The 26,734-nt window shown below is 45.5% G+C and overlaps 1 protein-coding gene across 2 annotated transcripts in view; it reads left to right on the top strand.

Moving 5' to 3' along the window:
- CASZ1 (castor zinc finger 1) overlaps nucleotides 1-26,734 on the top strand; it is a 379,132-nt gene that overhangs the window by 76,702 nt on the left and 275,696 nt on the right. The window lies entirely within an intron of this gene.

Below are 26,734 nucleotides of genomic sequence, written 5' to 3'. Positions count from 1 at the left end.
AGCTACCACCACCTCCATCCTCCTTAGAATAATGGACTCATAGAGTTGGACGAGCCCTCGTGGTCCATCCAGTCCAATCCCATTCTGCCAAGAAGCAGGAAAATCAAATTCAAAGCACCCCCAACAGATGGCCATCCAGCCTCTGTTTCAAAGCCTCCATAGAAGGAGCCTCCACCACCTCCACCCTCCTTAGAATAAAAGACTCATAGAGTTGGAAGAGACCTCATGGGCTTATTTCATTCTACACCAGGTATGATCTTTGTTGTGGGTATCCTGGGCTCATAACCCAAACATAAGTCAACTGTTAGGCTGTTAGGAATGGTGGGAGTTGAAGTCCAAAGCACCTGGAGGTCCCAAGTTGACCCATGTTTGAGTTATGGGCCCAGGATCCCCACAACATGGAGTTCACAACATAGAATCATAAGGCTTGGAAGAGACCTGGTGGGCCATCCAGTCCAACCCCATTTGCCAAGAAGCAGGAAAATCGCATTCAAAGCACCCCTGACAGATGGCCATCCAGCCTCTGTTTCAAAGCTTACAAAGAAGGAGCCTCCACCACCCTTCGGGGCAGAGAGTTTCACTGCTGAACGGCTCTCATCATTAGTAAGTTCTTCTCATGTTCAGGTGGAATCCTCTTTTCTGTAGTTTGAAGCCATTTATTTATTTTTACGACATTTATTTTTATATTATTATTATTTTAATCAGTTATTGTTTAATTAATAATATATATTAGAATTATATTATTATATATTGTTCCGTGTCCTAGTCTCCAGGGCAGCAGAAAACAAGCTTGCTCCCTTTTCCCTAGGACTTCCCCTCACATTTTGATCCATGGCTCTCGAGTCTTCTCTCAGCCTTCTCTTCTGCAGGCTAAACATGCCCAGCTCTTTAAGCCACTCCTCATAGGGCTTGTTCTCCAGACCCTTGATCCTTTGAGTTTCCCTCTTCCTCTCGACACAATTCAGCTTAAAGTCAACATCTCCCTTCAATGGTGGTGCCCAGAATTGGACACAGTGTGATTCCAGGTGTGGTCTGACCAAGGCAGAATAGAGCATGGAGAGCATGACTTCCCTGGATCTAGACACTAGACTCCTATTGATGCAGGATAATATTGTTGGGGGTTGTAAGAGATCAGTTAACGTGTGTGTGTCAACTGTAAAATAAGATGCATGATGCTGATAGCTCTGGCTGAGCCTGGGACTTTTGTATACTGTTACATTGTTCAGGCTTGAGCTATGCAGGTGCTCAGAGAGTGCAACTTTTGCAAAACCTGGTCCTACCCTGCAAAGACACATGCCCATGAATCATACTTTCCCTCCTGACATCAAAAGTACTCCCTGTTTGAGCCGGTGTGGGAAAACATCTCCCTCTCTCTAATTAAGCCTTTTTTCTCTCACTTTACGTGACTCTCCCACTTATTTTTTATGGGCGACTGGCGAGGCCAGTAACCGGTACCAAAAAATCCCTTTTCTTTTCAATTATTGTGTGTGTTTTTTTAAGCCATTCAGTTCCGTCAAGCTGGCTCTCAGGAATTTTCTGTTGTCTTTTGTCAGATTGTTGAGGAATGTTGTCTGGATCCTTTCATGTTGTGCCACTCTACATTGTGTATTTTTGTGAGCATTTCTCTTCAAAATCGGTGCATTGCGTGCCTTTTTCTTTCAGCTGAGAACTGTCATAAAATTTGGACTCCACTGCTGAAAGATCCACGCTGCTCTAACCCACACATTTGGCTCGGAAGTGCAAATTCGGTTGTTTCGCTCTGAAATGTGGAGTAAGCAAAACTTCCCTGGCACCACAGCTGAGACTTGCGCCACTCTCTGCTTGATGTGGCAAAGACGAGGAGAAACGGGTGCGCTCGGCTTGCCCAAAGTGTCCGTCTCTGATATTTCTAGAGATCTCACCAGCTTCGTATCGGTAGCGAACACCCTGAGTTATGAACTCTGTAGATTTGCTCGTAAGTTGAATTTGTATGTAAGTTGGAACAGTGTAACTCCATATATACATATTATAAAAGTGAATGTTTGTATGTCAGTATGTATGTGGCAGCTTTCTGATTTGCTGCCACTTTCACAGGCCACTGTGACCAGCACGGGTGACCGAACCTTCAGTTCCCACAGATCACTGTGGCCCCCAACAAAGACTAATAAAGACCAAACTTGGCACACAGAACCCCCATGACCCATTCTACATCCTACTGTAGTTTGGAGGAGGGCGGACCATGGATGATGGGACTTGAAGTATCTCCACTCACTTCTCAAGACCACTACAACCCTCATCCAATGACTGATCAAGATCAAACTTTGCACACAGAGGCCCCATGACCCACTCTACATCCTGGTGCAGTTTCGAGGAGGATGGACCACAGATGATTGGACTTGAAGTACCTCCACTCACTTCCCGACCTCTGCGATACTCATGCAATGACTGATCAAGACCAAAATTCGCACGCAGAGCACCCATGACCCACTCTACATCCTGTTGCGGTTTGAAGGAGTATGGGCCATGGACAATGGGACTCGCAGTACCTTCACTAACTTCACTAACACTAACTCGCAGTACCTTCCTGAGACCACTGCGAGCCACATAAATATCTGATAAAGACCAACCTTGGCACACAATGCCTTTCTCAAATAACCTGGGCATCGCCAGGTCTCCAAGCTAGTGTGTGTGTGTGTATGTATGTATTATGTGTGTGTGTGTGTGTGTATATATATATATATATATATATATATATATATATAGGCAAGACAAGGAGGAAGAGGAAGGAGGAAAGGGGAAAAGAGGCAGGACCGGAAGCAGAAGTGTCCTTCTTTTCCTCAATGATTTCCATGCTCGTCTTCCATCTGGGCCTCTCTGGTCCCGGGGTGTCACCTTGCTTTAACTCTTCAAGTCCTTGTTGTTAGTATTCTAGGTGTCTAGACAGGTAACAATAGGAGAATCTGTATTATCTGACATTTTCATTTATCACACGTTCTGCTGGCCCGTTTATGTCAGATAAGTGAGACTCTACTGTAAGCTTTGGATAGCATAGGGAAGGATGAACACTCCTGTGTTCGTTTTACTGTTTATGCCCCTGTTCAGAAGATTTCCTCTCACTTTCTGTCACTGTAAGAATTTGATTTTGAAAAATGTGGCTTGTGAAAACAAACATTGGAGATAAAGCTTCAGTGGAGACTCCTTCTCCTCATGATAATAACTCTTCCAGTAGTAGATTTCCCTTCTGAAAGGTAGATTTCTCTCACTTCCTGTTGCCTCAGCCCTGTTCCTAACTAGGAGTCAATTGTCAGTCAGATGTTTGTAACTCGGGACTGCCTGTTTTGAACTTTTGTACAGAATGTACCACACAGATGATGATCAACAACAACAACTCCTTTACCACTCCTTCTCTCCCTCCTTCTCACTTCTTAGAACATTCAAATCGAAATGTAAACCCAAGAGCAGATTAGATCATAATCTTCTTTGTATTGTGTTCTTTCCAACCGTCCCAATGGGGCAGGGACCGTCTTGATTAACCCATCAACCCACTTTTTAAAAATGCCTATCTCTCTCTCCTCCTCCCACTTTCCCCCTTTGTCCTCTGCTTACAACCAAAGGAGTGGAGATAGATGTCGTACACCAGAGCAGGAACACCTCTGACCTTAAACACCACACCAGCTAGGTAAAATCAGCAATTTATTGTAGAATCTATATAGGCAAAACAGTAAAAAATAGCAAATCAGTAAAAGTCCAAAATCCAAGATAGCCCATAAGCTTCAAAGGGAACCAAGATCCATTAGTATATAGGAATCCAAGCACGACACTTGAAACTATGAAGCAAAACAGCATGAAAATCCCATAGGCAAAACTTAAGCTTGGCAAAAACTTGGTACATGAAACTCAGAGCACTTGAAAGCAAGGCCGTGATAAAATAACAACATTGACTCGACTGAGGTAACTGTCTCTCATGAATCACTATAAACCTTTTCCAGAACCCTAAAACTGAAAGGAAAATATTTTTCTTGGCTTTCCCACCAAATAACGGTTTGTTATCTCTCTTTTGTTGTAGACGAACTGATCACCTCAGTCTTTGAAAGCTCTGCCTCTGTTTACTAAAACTTTGCTTTCTGTCCACGGTTTCACTATCCTCTCCTTCATTAACTCCTGCAACTGGCAAACCAATCTCTGCATCATTTTCAGACAGTTGTTCTGAGAAAAGTGGTAAGAGGCTTCTCCCAGGAATGTGGCCTTGCTCAGGACTCTCTCCTGAACTTAACTCCGGCCCGAGCAAACCCTCATTCCCAGGCCCATCATCAGGAACACCATTCCCATTCCCATCATGAACATCAACATGGAGATCATTCCCATCATGAACATCAAGATGAATATCAGACACAATCACAGGCTGACATACAACAATAGGGGGCTGAGTGTTGTCCTTTTCCTAGGGGGCTCAGACAAAAGCAATCTGCCGCATCCTCTCCTTGCTTGCATCTTGTTCCATATAAATAACCTTTGCCATCTTGACCACACCTTGGTGTTGCCTGGTCAGGCGTTTCCTTGTTTTCATTGGTGGATTTCCCTGGAGTTTTCTACAGTCAGTCCAGGACAAAAACATCCACTGCTGGTGTCACCTCTCCTTTCTTTAAGGTGAAAGACCTCACTCTTGGGAGGCTTAAGGGCAGCAAATCCTCACACTTTAACTCAATTATCTGTATTAGAAGAGCACACTTTTGGGGGTGCCCTGGCTTGCTCTTGACCCTTTCAATCCTCTCCTTCCCGCAATGGATTACTGACTTTGTGTGTTATTTATTCCCTGTCTTTCCCTCAGCTTACCAAAACGTGAAAGCGTGAAACAGCCCCGAAATAAAATAACCGGCTCGTTTTGTAACAAAATACCGTAGAATTTTAAGACACGTGGAATAATTTCAAACACATAAGGAAACAATTGACAACAGAAGCCCCCTGTCCGGGGGGGGGGGGGGGGAGTGAGAAGGGCGGGGTACAAATACCTGAAATAATAATAATAATAATTATTATTATTATTATTATTATTATTATCTTTAGCATAAAATGACCCTCGGAAACCAGTTTGTGTTGAAGTGAAAAGGTCTTTAGCTTCTGGTGAAAGGAGGAAAGGCAGCTTAACCTTCTTTGAGGACCACCACTAAGAAGGTTATCTCCTGCATCCTGTGTTAGTGATAGGACCAAAAAGTTCTCCCCAAGGAGCATAAGGCTCTGGCTGATTCATATAGCGCAAAGATAGGAAGTCCTGGAGATGTCATTCCCAACCTGTGGTCCATGGACCTCCAGTGGTTTGCAAGAATAAAAATATGGTCACCATTACTACACCATTGCCTTAAAACAACATGACAACGAAAACGTCTGGTCTCACAAAACCCTCTTATAGTCCCGAGGCAACAGGGATGTCAGGAGTGGAGAGGCTGACTACCCATGCAAGATTAATACTACCACATCAGCTCTAGATTATTAAATATGATTTCCTGTAAGCAAGCAGATGGTGACTACTGGATGGCATATGTTTTGTATATCAGAAAGTAGAGCTGATGTGGTCTATTCAACGCAGTTTTCTGAATCAGTACCCCAAATAACCAAACCGAATCTAAAGGTGACCAAAAACTGATTTGTAACACTTTCGGTACTAATTTTGGAGAGTGGTCCCTGGTCTAAGTGGTCTCTGGTCAAAGTGATCTCTCATCAAAGTGGTCCCTGGTCAAAGTGGTCCCTGGTCAAAGTGCACTCTGGTCAAAGTGGTCCCTGGTCAAAGTGGTTGCTCATCAAAGTGGTCCATGGTCAAAGTGCACTCTGGTCAAAGTGGTCCCTAGTCAAAGTGGTTCCTGATCAAAGTGGTGCCTGGTTAAAGTGGTTGCTCATCAAAGTGGTCCATGGTCAAAGTGCACTCTGGTCAAAGTGGTCCCTAGTCAAAGTGGTTCCTGATCAAAGTGGTGCCTGGTTAAAGTGGTTGCTCATCAAAGTGGTCCCTGGTCAAAGTGGCCCTTGGTTAAAGTGGTCCCTGGACAAAGTGGTTCCTGATCAAAGTGGTGCCTGGTCAAAGTGGTTGCTCATCAAAGTGGTCCCTGGACAAAGTGGTCCCTGGTCAAAGTGGTCCCTGGACAAAGTGGTCCCTGGTCAAAGTGGTCCCTGGACAAAGTAGACCCTGGACAAAGCGGTCCCTGGTCAAAGTGGTCCCTGGACAAAGTGGTCCCTGGTCAAGTGGACCCTGGTCAAGTGATCCCTGGTCAAATAAAAAGTTGGGAACCACTGATATAGATCTGAAGTCACGGAGATGTGCATTGACGGACTATATTTCGTTTGCACTCAAAGTGAGCAGGAAGAAACAGAGATGTATGGCGCCCCCCCCCCCTTTTTACTGGCCTTGACATATGTGTGAAAGGTGAATGTTGCATTTTTCTTCCCACTGTTTTTAGTTCTAAGTGACTCTTTTAAATTTTTTGGGGAGGGAATTGCGTCTTCTGCAACGCCCGTGTTTCCACCTGGGCCAACGCAAAGGACTGGTGGTTTCTATGGCTGCCTGGCCTCCCTGTGGCAACACGCCCTTTTTTGTTTAAGCCACTTGATTGTTGTCGGATTTTTTTAAAGGCTCCATAAACTTCTCCAAACATTTTGCCTGTTAAAAAGGAGATTGGGAGGAAAGGAAAACAGGGCCGGTGCTGACTCTGAAGGCAGGTAAAACAAAAACAAAAAAAACCATTACCACGGCAAAGTCTGGGTCATCCTGGTTGTATCCCAAGGAAGCATTTTCTCTTTGTATCACTCTTGTGTGGACTGGAAGCTTATCTTCCAAGGAGGAGGAGGAAGAGAGAGGAAAGGGGGGAAAGAGGCAGGACCGGAAGCGGAAGCATCTCCCTCTTTCCTTCGGTGATTTCCATGCTCCTCTTCCATCTGGGCCTCTCTAGCCCTGGGGTGTTGCCTTGCCTTAAATCTTTGAGTTCCTGTTGTTAGTATTCTAGGTGTTTAGTGCCTTGTCAGATGGGTAACACTAGGAGACTCCGTATTATCCGACATTTTCATTTGTCTGATGTTCTGCTGGCCTGTTTATGTCAGATAAGCAGGACTCCTCTGTACCTGGAACCCAGAACTTGGTTAGAAATACCTCCAGGTCAGACTTAAGTCTTTGCCTAGAGGGAGGATGCCTAGATGTGTCTTCCCTCTTTCCCGCGGTGATTTCCATGCAGCTCTTCCGTCTGGGCCTCTCTGGCCTCGGGGCATTGCCTTGCCTTGCTTTAACTCTTTGAGTCCCTGTTGTTAGTATTCTAGGTGTCTAGTGCCGCGTCAGATGAGTAAGAGTAGGAGACTCCCTATCTGACATTTTCTTTTATATGACGTTCCGCTGGCTTGTTTATGTTGGATAAGTGAGATCCTACTGTACCTGGAACCCAGAACCTGGTTAGAAATACCTCCTGGTCAGACTTAAATCTCTGCCTAGAGGGAGGATGCCTAGAAGCATCTTCCCTCTTTCTCTCGGTGATTTCCATTCTCCTCTTCCGTCTGGGCCTCTCTGGCTCCGGGGCATTGCCTTGCCTTAACTCTTTGAGTCCCTGTTGTTAGTATTCTGGGTGTCTAGCGCCGCCTCAGATGGGTAACAGTAGGAGACTCCATATTATCTGACATTTTCATTTATCTGACGTTCTGTTGTCCCATTTATGTCAGATAAGCGAGACTCCATTGTACCTGGAACCCAGAACCTGGTTAGAAATACCTCCAGGTTGGACTTGTCTTTGCCTAGAGGGAAGATGCCTAGATGCGTCTTCGTTCTTTCCCTCTTTGATTTCCATGCTATTCTTCCATCTGGGCCTCTCTGGTCCCGGGGTGTTGCCTTGCCTCAACTCTTTGAGTCCCTGTTGTTAGTATTCTAGGTGTCTTGTGCTGTGCCAGATGGGTAACATTAGGAGACTCCGTATTGTCCGACATTTTCGGTTATCTGACGTTCTGCCGGCTTGTTTATGTTAGTTAAGCGAGACCCTACTTGGATATTTAAATAGGGTCTAAGTAGAGTTTGTGAATTGCAGCGAACAGCTTGATTACCCAACTCGCCTTGTCCGTGCTGATTAATTAACATGCAATTAATGTGCTTATATCCCTAAATATATGGATTGTATAAATTATCCAGTTGGATTAATGTGTATACTTTAAGCAGGGCATAGATACTCTTTAAGTTAATAGTTGGCACATCCTTGGCCGAGGCCTAAATGCGTTTCCAGCCTCATGGTTCCAGGAAAATGGTCATTAAATACACAAATGTATCCAAATATGCAGAAATCCATGTACCTGACCCGCTAAAAATGCTGGCTGGGCGATTTCCACCTGCACAACAGAGGTCAAGAATCCAGTTTTCCCACTAACTGGCTCCTGGAAAATTATGCTGGCTCTCGACTTTGAGCAAACACGTATATATATCTCCAGATATATCTCAATATTAATGTTGCAAACCTCTCTCTTTGGGAGTGGAGCTGGCACCGATGCCAGCTGATTTCAATATTTACCAATACTCTTTTCTTGCTGCCTCTGCCTCTCTCCCGGCGAGTGGTGTTTTCCTTAATTGTGTATATATTTGCTCTGCGTGGATCCCATAAAATACCTGCTGTTTTGGGCGTACCCCGTTTTGCAGGGTACATGAGATCATGCTGTAAAAATGCAGTGAAAAACACTTTCGTGCCACAACACATCAAATGGGATTTTGTAGTAAGATGAAGATCGTTTCTTCCTTTCTTTTTCTTTTCTCACCCTTAATATGCTGAGCACAACATATCTCTGTCTATACGTTTCTTCCAAAATGATTGACTATTGCATTTGGTAAGTCTTTCTTCATTATCATCCTACTCTTGGGCAACTTTGGAAATTGGTTGCCACCAGAGTTGTTTGTCCCTAGAGTAGTCTTTCTCCACATTCCTAATGCCGCGACCCTTCATGCAGTGCCTCATGTTGTGTTGACCTCCCAACCATAACATTATTTTTGTTACTACTTCACAACTATCATTTTACTACTGTTATGAATTGAATTGTAAGTATCTTATATTCAGGATGTATGTTCATTTACTGGACCAAATCCTCAATACACCCAAATGTGAAAACTGGTGGGGTTTGGGGAAGTTGTAGTTACTGGGATTTATAGTTCCCTACAATCAAAGAGAATTCTGAACTCCGCCAACGATGAAATTGAACCCAACTTGGCACACAGAACTCCCATGACCAACAGAAAACACTAGAAGGATTTGGTGGGTATTGACCTTGAATTTGGGAGTTGTAGTTCACCTACATCCAGAGAGCACAGTGGGCTTAAACAATGATGGATCTGGGCCAAGTTTGTCACAAATACCCAATATGCCCAAATGTGAACACTGGTGGAGTTGGGGGGGGGGGGGGGGTTGATTTTGTCACTTGGGAATTGTAGGTGCTGGGATTTATAGTTCCCCTATAATCAAAGAGCATTGTGAACTCCACCAATGATGAAATTGAACCAAACTTGGCACACAGAACTCCTATGACCAACAGCAAATACTAGGAGGCTTTGGTCAGCCTTGACCTTGAGTTTTGGAGTTGTAGTTCACCTACATCCAGAGAGAACTGCAGACTCAGACTAAGATAGATCTGGACCAAACTTGGCATGAATACTTAAAATGCCCAAATGGAATTTAGGGAAATAGACCTCGACATTTGGGAGTTGAAGTTGCTGGGATTTATAGTTCACCTACAATCAAAGGAACACCACCAATGATAGAATTGAGCCAAACTTCCCAAATCAAGGAGATTTCCCTGCAAAGCCCTCCAGTGTTTTTTGCTGGACATGGAGGTTCTGTGTTAGACCCACGCCCATTGTTGGTGAAGTTCAGAGTGCTTTTTGATTGCAGATGAACTATAAATCCCAGTAGCTACAACTATCAAATATCAAGACCAATTCCCCCAAAGCTCTCTTGTATTCTGTGTTGGTCATGGATGTTCTGTGTGCCAAATATGGTTCAGGTCCATTATTGGTAGGGGTCACAGTACTCTTGATGCAGGGTGAACTACAACTTCCATCATGTCGAGTCAGTCCCCCAACCCCCAATTGCAGATTAATCCTGCTCTGTTTGCTGTGCCGCACAGAAGAGGGTTAAGGGAGAGGCAGTGGGCGGGATCATGCAAATTCACAACAATGGAGAGAGACAGAAACACTGGGATGTCTGTGGTGGAGGAAACACAGAAAACCTAGGACGAAATTGTGCCTTCATGAAAGGCTTCACTTGGGTGGTGGGCAGGATTGTGTTTGTGGAGGACTTTGGCAGGGGTTGGCGGCTCTTGTTCATGGCCTTCAGGGTACTTAGCCCCCCTGAATCTCTGTTTCTGGGACCAAATTCCCCATGTTAATGATGCACCCTGTCAGGACATTTTTTATTTCATCTCCTCTGAATCTCCTACCTGTTGGTTTCATCAGATAACCCCTGGGATCGTAGTGTTACCAGATCTTATCACGATTTCCATAAACTTTTATACACTCCAGCTGGGCCCTTCCCTCATCACCTCCTTCATCTTTCCACTCCCTCCAGACCTGCAGATTTAGGCGCTTTGTGGCTTACGCTTTTCTTAAAAGGTGCCTCAGTGCATTGAGACTCTTGGGCAGGCATGGGCAAACTTCGGCCCTCCAGGTGTTTTGGGACTTCAACATAAGCGACTGTGAGAGAAAAGGAAAGCACCTTAGGCTGTTGTGGGAGTTGGAGTCCAAAAGACCTGGATGGAGGACCCAAGTTGGCCCATGCGTGTGCTTTAAGTATGTCATCCATGTATTGAAGGATATTGTTCATGTACTGAAGGAATTGTGGGAGTTGAAGTCCAAAACACCCGGAGGGAGGACCCAAGTTGACCCATGCCTGTGCTGTGAGTATGTCATCCACGTATTGAAGGATGTTGTCCACGTACTGAAGGAATTGTAGGAGTTGAAGTCCAAAATACCTGGATAGAAGGCCCAAGTTGGCCCATGCGTGTGTTATGAGTATGTCGTCCATATATTGAAGGAATTGTGGGAGCTGAAGTCCAAAACACCTGGAGGGCCAAAGTTTGCCCAGTATTCAGTAGCAGAGTAGCAAAGTGCAAGATGTCTTCACTGTGTCTGCTTGTGATCCCCAGGTTGTGCCAGTCAGCTTTCATATGATATTATTTCTAGCACTCACGTTTTGCTTGATAGTCAACCAGTGCTTCTTGTAAGTCAAAGCACAGTCCAGAGTGACTCCCAAATATTTTGATGTGCTGCAATGCTCCAGTGGGATTCCTTCCCAGGTAATCCTCAGGGCTTGAGATGCTTGCCTGTTCTTAAGGTGAAAAGTTTGAGTTTTAGATGGATTAGGAATCAGCTGGTTTTCCCTGTAATAGGCAGTAAGAGCACGTAAAGCTTCAGAAAGCTCCTGTTCAACCATTTCAAAGCTCCTTGCTTGAGTGGTGATAGCACAATCATCAGCATAGATGAAACTCTCTGTCCCCTCTGGCAGTGGATGAACATTTGTGTAAATGTGAAGTTGCAAGCTGGTTTTCCCTGTGATAGGCAGTAAGAGCACCTAAAGCTTTGGAGAGCTTCTGTTCAACCATTTCAAAGTTCCCTGCTTGGGCGGTGATGACCCGATTGTCAGCATAGATTAAACTCTCTGTCCATTCTTGCAGTGGCTGGTCATTTGTGTAAATGTGAAACATTGATGGTGTAACCTGGTTTTCGCTGTAAGAGGCAGTAGGAGCACCTAAAGCTTTGGAGAGCTTCTGTTCAACCCTTTCAAAGCTCCCTGCTTGAGTGGCGATGGCACAGTCGTCAGCATAGATTAAAATCTCCATTCCTTCTGGCAGTGGCTGGTCATTTGTGTAGATGTTAAACATTGATGGAGGAAGCAATCTCCCTTGAGGCAGGCAGATCTTCTGTTTTCACCATCTGCTTCTCTGTCTCTGGAACTCAACAAAAAAGCTCCTGTTTTGTAGCACATTTCCTCTGAAGTGGGTGATGTGGTAATCCTTTGTGATAATCTCTCTATTTTGCTTCCGGAGCAGCTGAATAGCAATCTCCGGTGGCATGTGGTCACATTCGTATAGTAGAAGTAAACAGAAGTATACGTATTGCGTGTATACATTGCAGTCACATTCATATTATTATTATTATTATTATTATTATTATTATTATTGACACAAAAGCACAGTATGTGACAGCAAATGAGATCTATATGCTGGATTTCGTACCACAAAATCACAAGTCGAACACTTCCCAAGCGTCTAGGACTATGTGATGTATTTTCGAATTATGCACGCAGTATTATTATTATTATTGACACAAAAGCACAGTATGTTACAGCAAACGAGATCTATATGCTGGTTTTCATATCACAAAATCACAAGTCCAAGCGTCTAGGACTGTGTGATATTATTATTATTATTATTATTATTATTATTATTACATACATTTCTATCCCGCCCTTCTCCCCACAAGGGGACTCAGGACAGCCAGGATTGGGCCATAAGTAAACAGAAGTATACACATTGCATATATAAAAACTGACTGGTGTGTCGGTGGATGTGATACTGGCCATTGCAACATTTGTATGGGGCACAATGCTATCGTCCCATAGCCTCCTCTCAGTGACCAACTGGAGCACCTTCCTCCTATTGCCCAGTGTTGTGCCTAACCCTCCTTCCCTCGGTGTGTTTTCTGGGTTCTAGAACCAAACGGTTGCAAAAGCCGCAACTTTGCCCTGTTTCTTGTTGAGGAATGCAAGCCAGCTTGCCATGCCAACCCTCGCCAGTCCTGTTTGTTTGCAGCGTCCCCGGAAGATCCCAGCTGTGTAGGAAGGCTTTCTGCCGAATTGCCCAACGTCTCCGGCTTCACCACCCGCCGCTTTGATCACTTATTACTTTTCTATTACTTCTCCCCGGTTGCTGTAATCGTTGCAAAATCTCCCGGCTTTTTTTGGGAAAGCTCCAGCACTCCAGGGCCCGGATTGCATCGTACCCGGCTTTGGAAAAATGGGTCACCAAGCATGGTTCAAGAAGGAGGGGAAAAGATAGGCATCTCTCGGCAGCCTTGATATTTATTAGGAGATAAGGAAAGGTTTGCGAGTCTGCCTTTGCATAGAATACTCCAGGAGAGGGAAGCTCCTTCACACCTTGACAAGAGTCCTGTCTTTTAAGAAAAGCTATGCCTACAGTGTGTCCCGAATGCATGTAGCCCAGTGTTCCTCAACTTCCCTAATGCCGCAATCATTTCATCCTCATGTTGTGGTGACCCCAACCTTAAAATTATTTTCGTCACTGCTTCATAACTGTAATGAATTGTAATGTAAAGTTTGGGTATGCAGGATGTATTTTCATTCACTGGACCAAATTCAATCAAACTTGGTTCCCAGAACTAGGGTTTGGTGGGCATTGACCTTGAATTTTGGAGTTGTAGTTCACCTGTATCCAGAGAGCACTGGATATAGGTTGATCTGGACTAAACTTGGCATGAATACTCAATATGCCCAAATGTCAACACTGGTGGAGTTTGGGGAAAATAGACCTTGACATTTAGGAGTTGTAGTTGCTGGGATTTATAGTTCACCTACAGTCAAAGAGCATGCTGAAGCCCACCAATGATGGAATGGAACCAAACTTGGCACACAGAACTCCCATGGCCAACAAAAAAATACTGGAAGGGTTTGGTGGGCATTGACCTTGAGTTTTGGAGTTGTCATTCACCTCCATCCAGAGAGCATTGTGGACTCAAACATTAATAGATATGGACCAAACTTGGCACGAACACTCAATATACCTAAATATGAACACTGGTGGAGTTTGGGGGAAAGACGTTGACATTTGGGAGTTGTAGTTGCTGGGATTTATGGTTCAGTTACAAAGAGCATTCTGAACCCTACCCATGATAGAATTGGGCCAGACATTCCACACAGAGCCGCCATGCCTTGAAGGGACTCACTGGTGTAAGCCTTCCTCCAGCCTCACATGCTGTCCCTTGCCCACACATGCACACCACACTGCCATGTGCTGAGCACGCCTGCTCTTCCCTCCCTGCTTGGAGTCTCAGAAACAGCCCTCTCCTTGGCAGAGAGGTTGGACAATCACAGCGGAGGACAGCTTTTGGTGGGAGGATTGCTGTTGTTTGTTTCCAAAAAGGAAGAGAAGGACAGGCGGAGAGATCTTCAGCCTTCTCTGTTTTCTGATGGTCTTTGGTGACCCCTCTGAAACCCCCTTGCAACCCCCACAGGTGAACTATGAATTCCTAATGTCAAAAGTCTATTTCCCAGATTCCACTAATGTTCACATTTCGAAATATTAAGTATTTGTGCCAAGTTTGGTCCAGATCTAACATTGTTTGAGTCCACAGTATGCTCTGGATGTAGGTGAACTACAACTCCAAAACTCAGGGTCAATGCCCACTAAACCCAGTATTTTTGGTCATGAGAATTCTGTGTGCCAAGTTTGGCTTAATTCCATCGTTGGTGGAGTTCAGAATGCTCTTTGATTGTAGGGGAACTATAAATCCCAGCAACTACCATTCCCAAATGAGAAATCACCCCCCCCCCCCCCAATCCGCTATTCAGATTTGGGCGTATTGGGTATTTGTGCCATATTTAGTCCAGTGAATGAAAATACACCCTGCATATCAGATATTTACATGATGATTCAGAAAAGTAGCAAAATGACAGTGATGAAATAGCAATGAAAATAATTTAATGGTTGGGAGTCACCACAACATAGGAAACTGTATTGAGGGGTCGCGGCATTCGGAAGGTTGAGAACCACTGCTTTAGAAACACTTTAGAAATGAAGCACCAGTGCCCCAAGTTTTGTCATGACCTTTGAACCATTTTTAACAGATCACACATCCGTAGTCAATACCCAGGAGGTTCCTCTCATGTATTTATTTATTTATTACTAGCGGTTCCCTGCCACGCGTTGCTGTGGCCCAGTCTGGTCAACTGGAAAATAAAGTAATGAGAAAGTGTTGGTTTCTAATCTATGTAATGTCTTTATTCTTGTGGGTAAACAGTATTTCTTGTTGTTTCTTTATCAGTGTTGATGTGGAAATTCTCTGGTTTGCCCACTCTGGAACATGCAACATATCATTGTCCTTCTTTAGGGGTCCCTTTCAAGTCTTTGATACTGCATCTGTCATATACATGTGTGCGTGTGTGCGTGTGTGTGTGTGTGTAAATGGCTGGATGGTCCTTTGTCAGGAGGGCTTTGATTATGTTTTCTTACTCTGGTGAAGGGAGTTGGACTGGATGGCCTTAAGGCCGCATTTCTCAACCTGGGAAGTCAAAACCCCAGAGGGGAGGTCACCAGGGGGATATCAGAAGGGTCACCAAAGACCACCAGAAAACACAGTATTTTCTGTTGGTCATGGGGGTTCTGTGTGGGATGTTTGACCCAATTCCATCATTGGTGGCGTTCACAATTCTCTTTGATTGTAGGTAACTATAAATCCCAGCAACTACAACTCCTAAATGTTAAAGTCTATCTCCCCAAAACTCCATATGTGTTCATATTTGGGCATATTGAGTATTCCTGTCAAGTTTGGTCCAGATCCATCATTGTCTGAGTCCACAGTGTTCTCTGGATGGAGGTGAATTACACTTCCAAAACTCAAGGTCAATGCCCACCAAGCCCTTTTGGTATTTCTGAGGGTCATGGGAATTCTGTGTGCCAAGTTTGGTTCAATTCCATTGTTGGTGGAGTTCAGAATGCTCTTTGATTGTAGGGGAACTATAAATTCCAGTAACTACAACTCCCAAATATCAAGGTCAATACCCACCAAACCCTTCTAGTGTTTTCTGTTGGTTATGGGAGTTCCGTGTGCCAAGTTTGGTTCAATTCAATTGTTGGTGGGGTTCGGAATGCTCTTTGATTATAGGTGAACTATAAATCCCAGCAACTACAACTCCCAAATGACAAAATCATAATTTTTTGAGTGATGGACACTCCTTGTGTTGTGAGACGTTTTGTTGCCAAATTTGGTGTGATTTCGTTCATTGGTTCTTTTGTTTTTAAGGTACTCATTATGCACAGAGCATTTATATATAGATAGATAGATTTATTTACGATATTTATATACCGCCCCTCTCAGCCCAGAGCCGAAATCAGGACTGTCCATGTAGTCCATTAGTCTCCCCGCACCACCACCACCACAACAAAAGGTCCCCTTCCCCATCCAGAGTGCAGGCATTGGGTTGGCACTGATGTTGACACTGGATAACATGTTGTCCCAAGAGACGCTAGGGTGCAATGATGGCAAGAACGAGAGGTGGAAAGGCATTGTCGGGGTCACTAGCCAATCTGCCTGGAGGAGGTTTTCCTTCCTTTCTCTCCAACCTGGGGATCAATTCCAAGTCTCTAGCTCACCTTTTGAGGTTGTTTCAAATATCTCACCCTACCCTTGGAAATAAATCCACCCAAAAACAGTTTCGCTGTGTTGGCACATAGCTATGCTAATGGGTGAGGGCTCTTTGGCAGCAGAGGACGGAAGATGGAAACCTCTGCTTCCCTGGTAGGTCTGCCAGCTTGATCGCCCGAAGGTGATCCAGCTTTATTACAGGAGACCAGGTAAGGGGCTATTTCTGACCCTACTAAAAAGGTTGTCCCCTAGTGCCCAATGCCACACTCTGTTGCTTGTTTTCCTTATGCCAGGGTTGCTTTTCCTTGAGTGTCGTGGCAGAGACGTACACATCTTGTGCTGTCTTCTTTTTCATTGCAGATATATATCTATAGATCTAAGACCTTAATATCACATAGTCTCAACCTGTGAGCAGGAGGGACAGAGATCAAATGTTTTTGCAAATTTCCAGATGGCATATATATATATATATATATATATATATATATATATATGAATGAGATAATTAAAGGTAGCACTTCAGAAAGCTAATAATGGAAGAGCTTTGTTGTATAAAGTTGGTGTGAAACCAGCAGCAAGAAAGAAAAATAGTTAGGATTAAAAGAAGTCCTTAAAATTGTTGCACACCTTCAAGTCATTTGTTACATATGGCAAACCAAAAGTGAAGCTACCGTGGAGTTTTTGTAGCCAGATGTATTTGGAGGAGATGTTCCATTCTTTTCACGAGATCAGTTGCTCTCGTTGCAACTATGTAGTAACAGTGACGGCCGCGACCATATTTTAGTTCTTGCAGACCACTGGCTGTCTATGGACTACAGGTTGGGAACCACTGTCCTAATGGAATAACTTGTTTCCCCTGCTTCCCGAGTGACCATTTGTTCTTTCCGTAAGCCAGTGGTTTTCAACCTGTGGGTCCCCAGACGTTTTGGCCTTCAACTCCCAGAAATCCTAATAGTTGGTAAACTACATGGGATTTCTGGGAGTTGTAGGCCAAAACATCTGGGGACCCACAGGTTGAGAACCTCTGGTCTAGATCTATATAGTGAGCTTAAGAGGCCCTCAAGGACCATCTAGATTTATATAGTGAGCTTAGGAGGCCCTCTAGGACCATCTAGAGCTATATAGTGACCTTAGGAGGCCCTCAAGGACCATCTAGATCTATATAGTGACCTTAGGAGGCCTTCAAGGACCATCTAGATCTATATAGTGACCATAGGAGGCCCTCAAGGACCATCTAGATCAGTGATTCTCGACCTGTGGATGCTTTGACCTTCAATTCCCAGAAATCCTAATGGTTGGTAAACTGGATGGGATTTCTGGGAGTTGTAGGCCAAAGCACCTGGGGACCCACAGGTTGAGAACCACTGCCCTAAGCAACCAAATGCATTGTTCATTGTGAGCCTGCCTTTCCCTATTTTCAATGATCTGTGGGCCATGTTCATGGTTGCTTCTCCTTTGAGACAATGGCCTTAAACAAGGTGGGAAGAAGGTAAAGTATGTATAAGTAAATGAAACCCTGCTATGAATTTTGGGTGCAGCACCAGCTTAGAAGTCTTCTGGAGCCTTCATTCCCAGGATCTGTGCTTTTTATCATCTTATCTGCAAGGTGTGTCCACTGTTCAATATTAAAACTGAACCCAGCAGGCTTGCCAATAATTACGCCTTCAAAGTTTTCACGGCTCTCTTCAAAGTTTCCAGATAGACTGATCATACGTTATTTTATTTTTTTGCGGTGACTGAGTTTTCCAAATGCGCCCCAATGTATGGAGATAATCCTAGTTTAGCATGTTGGGCTAAAATAATCTTCTCCTTTGAAGACTTGGGAGAAGGTGGACGACACGTTTTCCGACACGTGAGAGCTTCACAAACACGGCTTGTCACAGCCCAGTTATTTGTTCCCATAATGCATAGTTAATGTAAAGAATTAATGGCCACAAAATACTACATTGGCCAGCAGCGCAGGTGGCTCCTTGGGAAGGTCAGATCGCTTCATGGATGGTTGGTTTCCCAATTGTTATTTCCTATAAGGCTGAGAACGAATCCTCTGAGGACAAGATAAAAATAAGATGGTGATCTCAAATGATGTTGCCTTTGTGTGACCAGTCGCTCTGGAAGAAAGAGGGCTAGTGTCTATAGTCACTTGAGTCTCAAAATTAGCCCCATTTCCACAAATTAGGCATGGGCAAACTTTAGCAGGAGAAAGGGAAGGAGGAAGTGAAGAAAGAAGGAAGGGAAGAGGTAAGGAAAGGAAGGATGAAAGGGAAGGAAGGAGAGAAAGGGAAGGAGGGAAGGAAGAGGGAAGGGAAGGAAGAAAGGAAGGAAGGGGAAGCGAAAGGGAAGAGAGAAGGAAGGAAGGACGAAAGGGAAGAAGGGATGGAAGGAGGAAGGAGAGAGGGGAGGAGGGAGGAAAGCAGGAAGGAAGGGAAGACAAAAGGAAAGAAAGGGAGGCTGAAAGGGTGGAAGGCAAGGAAGGAAGGGAAGAGAGAAGGAAGGAAAGACAAAAGGGAAGGAAGGAAGCACAAAAAGGTGGATGGGAAGGATAGAAGGAAGAAGGGAAGGAGAAAGTACAAAAGGGAGGAAGGGATGGAAGGAGAAAGAGGGAGTGAGGGAAGGAGGAAGAGGGAAGGAAGGAAAGACAAAAGGAAAGGGTTGAAGGGTGGAAGGGAAGGAAGAAAGGAAGGGAAGAGAGAAGGAAGAAAAGCCAAAGGGAAGGAAGGAAGCACAAAAGGGTGGAAGGGAAGGATAGAAGGAAGGAGGGAAGGAGGAAGGAAGGACAAAAGGAAGGGATGGTAGGAGAAAGAGGGGGAAAGGGAAGGAGGGAGGGAAAAGCAAAGGAAGGAAAGATGGAAGGGCACAAGGGAAGGATGCAAGGAAGGAAGGAAGGGAAGGAGGAAGGGAATAGAGAAGGAAGGAAAGATAATAGGGAAGGAAGGGGGGAAGCACAAAAGGGTGGAAGGGAAGAATAGAAGCAAGGAGGGAAGGAAAGAGAGAAGGAAGGAAGGAGAAAGGGAGAGAGGGAAGGAAGGAAGGAGAAAAGGATGGAAGGGAAGGGAAAATTCCCCGTGTAACCTTACTTTCCGGATATCCCTCATATGGTGTGAACTTCACACTGTTTGATGAACCAGTCAGTGAGCTACTGACAACTGGCACTGCTTTTCTCTTCCGCTGGCTTCCTGCTACACAGCAGTGGTACCAACTTACTCCACGAAAATTCCCCGTGATAGCTACGTGCCTTGTAATCATACTTTCCCGATATCCCCCATACAGCGCAAACTTTGCACTGCTCGACGAGCCAGTTGATGAGCTACTGACGACCGGCACTGCTCGTTTGCTTCCGCTGGCTTCCCACAGTAGTGCTACCAACTTCCCCTGTGAAAATTCCCCGCGAGAGCTACATGTCTTGTAACCTTACTTTATGGATAACCTTCGTAGTTGTTGACATGTTTCACATCCTTCTTATGAAAGAGACATAGTGAGAGTGAATTTGACCAGCAAACCCGCATTCTTGAAACAAGTGAAAAGACGAAAACCAGGGGATTAGTTGTTCCCAACAACAGCAACTAGTTTTGGGGGTCAAGTCATCCTAATCCCTCCCCCCCCCCCCAAGTCCCAAAAAATGCTATTAGCAGCACTAAAGTGGTATTGTCACGTTGACATCTTGTTTCCGCTCTCATTGCGAGCCATTTTTCCAACCTCCCTCCTGGGCATTGCCAAGGTGATTGCGTGCCAACCTAACAAATAACAACAGCTTAGGCTCGGCTGAACCAACAGCACCGGCTAGTTCCCCTCCACCTTTTCTTTTTTTGCTTTATTTCTCTAATTCTGCTTTGGGCTGGTCTATTTGTTTTCCTATAGAAGAGGTTGTGTTGGGTGAGGCGGGCCCTCCCAGGACAGCGCAGGGGGTGGGTACAGTAAATCCTACTCTTTCACCGCGTTTCCTCCTGCCCATTGTCTGCTGGGAAGATGGAGGGAGTCCAGAGTAAACTTTTGACATTTATCTCGGCCCCCTCCATCAGCCCCCATTCCTTGACTCACCTGACAAAGGTGACGGGGAGGAGCCGCTTTGCAGATCAAACATTGCGGAGAAGGAGGAAATGCGGCTCAGCGAGGACCCTGTGTGCAAAAACGGTTCCACATATCGAAATCTTCAGGTTGGGCGATCTCTTCCCTCGTTGTTCTCCTTCTGTTGTGTATTTGGCCACTAACTGACTGCTTCGGAAGGGTCTTTTAATGGACCCTATTGCATCCCTGTCTTCTTCTTTTATTAGGTCTTTAAAGGCTTTCAAACTACCTCAGTCCAGTGTTTGGTTTTCACATGAATCTTATTTGTTTGTCATTGTCCTTTGGGGCTATGATGGATTGCCTTTGAGCTGCAGAGTGCTCTCTTTCCATTCATACGAGGCCTGCGCTGTAGGAAAAGCGGGATAATAAAGACCTAAGAGAGCCGTGTTGGGCCTGCAAAGCTCATGTAATGCTATCCTATAGTACTGTGACTTTGAAAAGGGTCTTCGGATCCTGTGGAGTGACTTCATTGTACCCTGAATTTTTCAAGTGTGGGTTGTTGTGAGTTTTCTGGGCTTCCTGGCCATGTTCCAGAAGCATTATCTCCTGGCATTTGGCCCACATCTATGGCAGGCATCCTCAGGGGTTGTGAGGTCTGTTGGAAACCAAGTAAGTGAGGTTTATACATGTGAATGTTGCAATTTGCCACCTTGATTAGCATCCCAACAAAGGATTCCTCCAGGCAGGAAGCAGCCAGGCATTGAGGCTGGATTATATATCTGTGGAATGTCCAGGGTGGGAGAAGGAACTCTTGTCTGTTTGAGACACATGTGAATGTTGCAGTTTACCACCTTGATTAGCATCCCAACAAAGGATTCCCCCAGGCAGGAAGCAGCCAGGCATTGAGGCTAGATTATATATCTGTGGAATGTCCAGGGTGGGAGAAAGAACTCTTGTCTGCTTGAGACACGTGTGAATGTTGCAACTTGCCACCTTGATTAGCATCCCAACAAAGGATTCCCCCAGGCAGGAAGCAGCCAGGCATTGAGGCTGGATTATATATCTTTGGAATGTCCAGGGTGGAAGAAAGATTTCTTGCCTGTTGGAGGCAAGTGTGAATGTTGCCATTGGTCACCTTGGTTAACTCTGCCTTGAAAATCCACAAAGGGGCTTTGAGCAAGTCCTGCTCTCTTCTCCTTAGAGTAGTGGTTTCCAACCTGTGGTCCATAAACCACCAGTGGTCTGCAAGAACTAAAATATGGTCCCCGGCCTGCCAGTTACTACATCAAGTTATAGAGGAGTTCCCCATAGTAGCTTTTTACACACAGCAGCCTTCACACTGGAGCTCTCTCCCCCACTGAGGCATCCTCATACTAGGCCTCCACACACTGAGCCTACCTCACACTGAGGCCTTCTCGATGAACCACCAGTGGTCTGCAAGAACTAAAATATGGTCCCCGGCCTCCAAGTTACTACACCAAAGTTATACAGGAGCTCCACACAGTAGCTTTTTACACACAGCAGCCTTCACATTGGAGCTCTCTCCCCCACTGAGGCATCCTCATACTAGGCCTTCACACACTGAGCCTACCTCACACTGAGGCCTTCTCAATGAACCACCAGTGGTCCGCAAGAACTAAAATATGGTCCCCGGCCTCCCAGTTACCACACTAAAGTTATACAGGAGCTCCACACAGTAGCATTTTACACACAGCAGCCTTCACACTGGAGCTGTCTCTCCCAATGAGGCATCCTCATACTAGGCCTTCACACACTGAGGCCTACCTCACACTGAGGCCTTCTCACACAGCGATCTCTCACACTGACTGATGGCTGCTTATATTGAACTGCAGCTTTTGCAGAGGCGTTGCATCCATTTAACCCTTTCAGTGCTTAGATAATATTTAATATTTTTGACAATGTTGACCGAACCGATTCATAACCCTTTTGGTACTAATGTTGGAGAGTGGTCAGAAGAAGGTTGGGAACCACTGGTATAGAAAAAAGTAACTCATTGCAAGTAACCTGTGTGGTTTGTAGCATTTTATTCCAAGCTTCTATTTTTCATCATTGGGTCATTGAATTACATGAATGACTCCAGAGTGTATATGTGTGTAGATGTGTGCATGTGTACCTGCTGGTGCGTATCCACATGTTTGAGTTCCTTGAAAGCTGCGTCCTCTGACGTTTGGAGCTCTGATGGAGATTGCTGCGTTCCGGACAAACACTTCCTGTTGGATGAGCCAACCTTTCCAGAGCATGCGAAAATCCCACAGGAAGTGGACTTCCCCAAAGTTCCAGGGCAGGCTGATGTTTGGAGCCTGGCGTCAGGCCGTTGCTGCCAGGAAATCCAGAAAATGCAATTAACCACTGCTTGGCCACAGTGGAAGTCTAGGGCAATCTTGTGGGAATCTTATGGGAAGGGGCTCTGCCGAGAAGGAACGAGCCGGTCTTTTGGTTCACTGTCTGTAGGTAGTCCAGGTTATTCGAAAACGTAAATTTTTTAATTTTACAAAATGCATAAGGTCGTGGGTGAACTACAACTCCCATGATGCTGGGTTAGCCCCCTGAAACTCCATCAGTACTTAAAATTTGTCATGTTGGGCAAGTTTACTCAAGATCAGTGTGATCTCTGGCTGCAGGATAAACTACAGCTCCCTGTTGGGTGGTGGGTTAGTCCCCTCAATTCCCTCCAGTAGGTTCAGTTGGTCGTAGGGGTTCTGTGTGCCAAGTTTGGTCCAGATCCGTCATCAGTGGTGGTCATAGTATCACTAGATATAGGTGAACTACAACTCCCAGAAATAAAGGTCAGTTCCCCTCAAACCCCTCCAGTATTTTCAGTTCGTCATAGGGGTTCTGTGTGCCAAGTTTGGTCCAGATCCGTCATCAGTGGTGGTCATAGTATCTCTAGATTTAGGTGAACTACAACTCCCAGAAATGAAGGTCAGTTCCCCTCAGACCCTCCAGCATTTTTAGTTGGTCATGGAGGTTCTGTGTGCCAAGTGAGGTCCAGGGCCATTGATGGTGGGGTCTAGAGTGGTCTTTGATTGCAGGTGAACTATATATCCCAGTATGTACAATGGCTATAAATCAAAGTGAATTCCCCCCAAACTTCTCCAGTATTTTTCTTTAGTCACGGGGGTTCTGTGTGCCAAATGTGGTCCAGGTCCATTGTCAGTGGCGGTCACAGTGCTCTGACTTGTTTCACCATGAACTACAACTTCCATCATGTGGAGCCAATCCCAGTATGTTGAGTTGCTGGTTAGTTCTGCTTTGTTTGTTATGCAGACAGAGTTGATAAGAGTAGGAAAGGGTTAAGGGAGAAGCAGAAGAAAGTAAGGAACACTAGAGAGAATAAGAAGCACTGGCATGTCTGTGGTGGAGGAAGCACGTACAATCTAGGATGAAATGGTCCCCGAATGAAAGCATTCCTTGGGTGGTGGGCAGTGTGGTGTTTGGAGAGGACATTGGCAGGGCTCTTGAACATATTCATGGCACTCACTATAACCTGCAGTGTTATTGGAGGGAGGGCCTTTGGTGTCTCCTGAGTAGTGGGAGCTATAGTTTTTGTAGAGAATGCAGCTTGTCTGTGCAAGTGGACACCCTAGTTGCACACACACATGCATGTTTTTTATTATTATGTGTTTCCTTCACCACAGACACCCCAGTGTTTCTTATTCTCTCCATTGGTGTGGAATTTGCATGAACCCACCCACTGCTTCTTCCGTAAACCTTTCCAGATTTCGTTCCGCAGGTGAGGGAGAACCACAAATCCCCCAAATCAGAGTCCTTCCTGAGGAGGAAGGGCTTTCCCTTGTACCTCCCTTCCAGGCCTTCTGCAGGGAACGTGCATTCAGGCAGAAAATATTTACAGGTTGTATCGCTGAAGCACAAACAGGAAAAGCCCTTTTTTCTCATGTTGAAAAAAAAAGTGAGTGTTGTGGATATTCAAAGCAGGGATTGCCATGGAAACGCCACAATATTTGCTTAAATTGACACAAAGGAGGTTGTTAGTTGCAAGGTTTCGGCTTCTTTCGGGCGGCATTTGCTTTGGCCCGTCACCTATCGCCAGCGAATCTTGGCAACGCCGTGTGTGTCTTTTTCGTTTCTTTTCTTTTTTTCCCCTCTGGAATAAAAAGAAACCTTATCTTGGCGTGAGGGATGTGCACGCATTTTTCTGTTTTTCTTTCTAAAGTTGACATTTGCACCTGATGTTTGCTTTTTGGAGAGAGGCAAAGGTGGCAAGAGAATCCAAGCAGTGGGATCCCGCGGGCATTTTGGTTGTAAACCCTATGATCTCCATGGACTTTGTTTCTAAGTCAGCGTTTCTCAACCTGGGGGTCGGGACCCCTGGGGGGGTTTCAGAGGGTCACCAAAGACCAAGATGGTCTTTGGAACCCCTTTGGCAGAGAAGGATGAAGATTTCTCTGCCTCTCCTGCTCTTGCTTTTGGTCGTCCTGTCAGTCAAAGGGAGGGCTGTTCCTGAGGCTCCAAGCGGAGAGGGGAGAGCAGGCGTGCATTGCGCATGTCAGTGAGGGATGGTGTGCAAGGCCAGAGGGAGGCTCGCGCCAGCAAATCCCTCTCTCAAGCGGAGAGGGGAGAGCAGGCGTGCTTTGCACATGTCAGCAAGGAAGGGTGTGCAAGGCTGGAGGGAGGCTCGCACCAGCTCACGCCAGCAAATCCCTCTGCCAAGAAGAGAAGGGAGAGCAGACATGCATTGCGCATGTCAGTGAGGGAGGGTGTGCAAGACTGGAGGGAGGCTCGCACCAGCTCACGCCAGCAAATACCTCTCCCAAGAAGAGAAGGGAGAGCAGGCGTGCATTGCGCATGTCAGTGAGGGGGTGTGTGCAAGGCTGGAGGGAGGTTCACACCAGCTGGAGGGAAGCTCACACCAGAAAATCCCTCCCCAAGTGGAGAGGGGAGAGCAGGCGTGCACTGCACATGTCAGCAAGGGAAGGTGTGCAAGGCTGGAGGGAGGCTCACACCAGCTGGAGGGAGGCTCACGCCAGAAAATTCCTCTCCCAAACGGAGAGGGGAGAGTTGGCGTGCACTGCGTATGTCAGCGAGGGAGGGTGTGCAAGGCTGGAGCGAGGCTCGCACCAACTGGAGGGAGGCTCACGCCAGCAAATCCCTCTCCCAAGCGGAGAGGGGAGAGCAGGCGTGCATTGCACATGTCAGTGAGGGAGGGTGTGCAAAGCTGGAGGCAGGCTCACACCAGCTGGAGGGAGGCTCGCGCCAGCAAATCTCTTACCCAAGGAGAGGGGCGAACAGGCGTGCATTGTGCATGTCAGTGAGGGAGGGTATGCAAGGCTGGAGGGAGGCTCGCACTAGCTGGAGGGAGGCTCACGCCAGCAAATCCCTCTCCCAAGTGGAGAGGGGAGAGCAGGTGTGCACTGCGCATGTCAGCGAAGGAGAGTGTGCAAGGCTGGAGGGAGGCTAGCGCCAGCAAGTCCCTTCAGGCTAAAGATCTCTCCACCTATCCTTCTCTTCCTTTTTGGAAACAGATGGCAAATCCTTCCAATAAAAGCCCTCCTCAGCTGTGATTGGCTGGCCTCTCAGCCAAGGGGGGAGGGGAGAGCAGGCGTGCTCGGTGCATTGCAGCGTGATACTCGTGTGGGCGAGGGAGAGCATGCAAGGCTGGAGGGAGGTTCATGTCAGCAAGTGCCTTCAATTCATGGGGGCTCTCTGTGGGAAGTTTGGCCCAATTTTATCATTGGTGGGGTTCAGAATGCTCTTTGACTGTAAGTAAACTATAAATCCCAGCAACTACAACTCCCAAATGTCAAGGTCTATTTTCCCCAAACTCCACCAGTGTTCACAATTGGGCATATTGAACATTCATGCCAAGATTAGTCCAGATCTATCATTGTTTGAGTCCACATTGCTCTCTGGATGTAGGTGAACTACAACTCCTAAACTCAAGGTCAGTGCCCACCAAACCCTTCCAGTATTTTCTGTTGGTCAGGGGAGTTCATTCAGTGTGTCCAGATTGGTTCAATTCCATCGTTGGCGGAGTTCAGAATGCTCTTTGATTATAGGTGAACTATAAACCTCAACAACTACAACTCTCAAATGTCAAGGTCTATTTTCCCATAATAATAATAATAATAATAATAATCATCTTTATTTATATATTGCCTAATCTCCCCTAGGGGACTCAGAGCGGTTTCCACATATCCAAAACAATACAAAAACATACAATATAAAACAAAAACATGGGCATAAACTGTTACAACAACTTATACATTAAATCAATTTAATTTAATATTGTTTTTGTTGATTCTCCTTTTCCACTTAAAGAGCTAGTTTACTGTTTTTCTTTGACATACAAACATTCAAAAACATTTAACCTACAGATACCTCAATTAATGTAATTTTATT

The sequence above is a fragment of the Anolis sagrei genome, chromosome 13, assembly GCF_037176765.1.
Source record: "Anolis sagrei isolate rAnoSag1 chromosome 13, rAnoSag1.mat, whole genome shotgun sequence".
Classification (NCBI taxonomy): Eukaryota; Metazoa; Chordata; class Lepidosauria; order Squamata; family Dactyloidae; genus Anolis; species Anolis sagrei.
This window is presented reverse-complemented; position numbering and strand designations above follow the sequence as displayed.